The 641-nt window shown below is 34.2% G+C and overlaps 1 long non-coding RNA gene across 1 annotated transcript; it reads right to left on the bottom strand.

Annotated features, from left to right (window-relative positions):
• LOC109846583 lies at positions 1-435 on the bottom strand. The gene is made up of 3 exons (XR_002248562.1): positions 411-435; positions 220-327; positions 1-51 (listed from the first exon to the last, which is right to left on the bottom strand). It is a non-coding gene; the product is annotated as an uncharacterized LOC109846583 (long non-coding RNA).

Below are 641 nucleotides of genomic sequence, written 5' to 3'. Positions count from 1 at the left end.
CTGGCTGATCATTAACACTTTGTTGCTGAAGACGTGCACTAACTCTAATCCCTGTCATTCGAGTTTGTATTTTAGGTATACCCTTGTAATTTGCAATTGATGAAAATAAAATTCAATTCAGCTTCTCTACACCTTTTAGAGGAAAATAATTCAATTTTGCTCAATTCAACTGAATTCAGCTCAATTCAACTGAATTCAGCTCAATTCAACACCACTTACCAGTAGTAGTTCGTTCTGTGGTGACAACAGTACTACTAGAATTCAGTCCATCTGCTACAGAATTTTGGCATTCTTGATTGGAAGTTTGCAGACGAGTACGTTTTGTACCTATTAGCACACAGACTTGTTAGATAAGTAAAAACTAACAGTACTTAAATATTCTAACAGTAAAATAAAGATTGCATATTTACTCGGATTAGAACCGGATCCATTCCCTATAGAATTCACGTATGGCAGATAACTAGTTGCTGCATGAGAACGTTTCTTTTTCAATAATTCTGCATGTGATTGATTACTTGGTGCATTACCTGTTGTTACATAAACGTTAAATTGATAATAATATTCTAATCAACCAAGTGAATGAATCATGAATTATAAGAGAAATATGCACTACTTACCAGAAGTAGAACTCTGAACGGTAG

The sequence above is a fragment of the Asparagus officinalis genome, chromosome 7, assembly GCF_001876935.1.
Source record: "Asparagus officinalis chromosome 7, Aspof.V1, whole genome shotgun sequence".
NCBI lineage: Eukaryota > Viridiplantae > Streptophyta > Magnoliopsida > Asparagales > Asparagaceae > Asparagus > Asparagus officinalis.
Note: the sequence above shows the minus strand (reverse complement) of the source record. Positions and strands in the feature narration are given on the sequence as shown.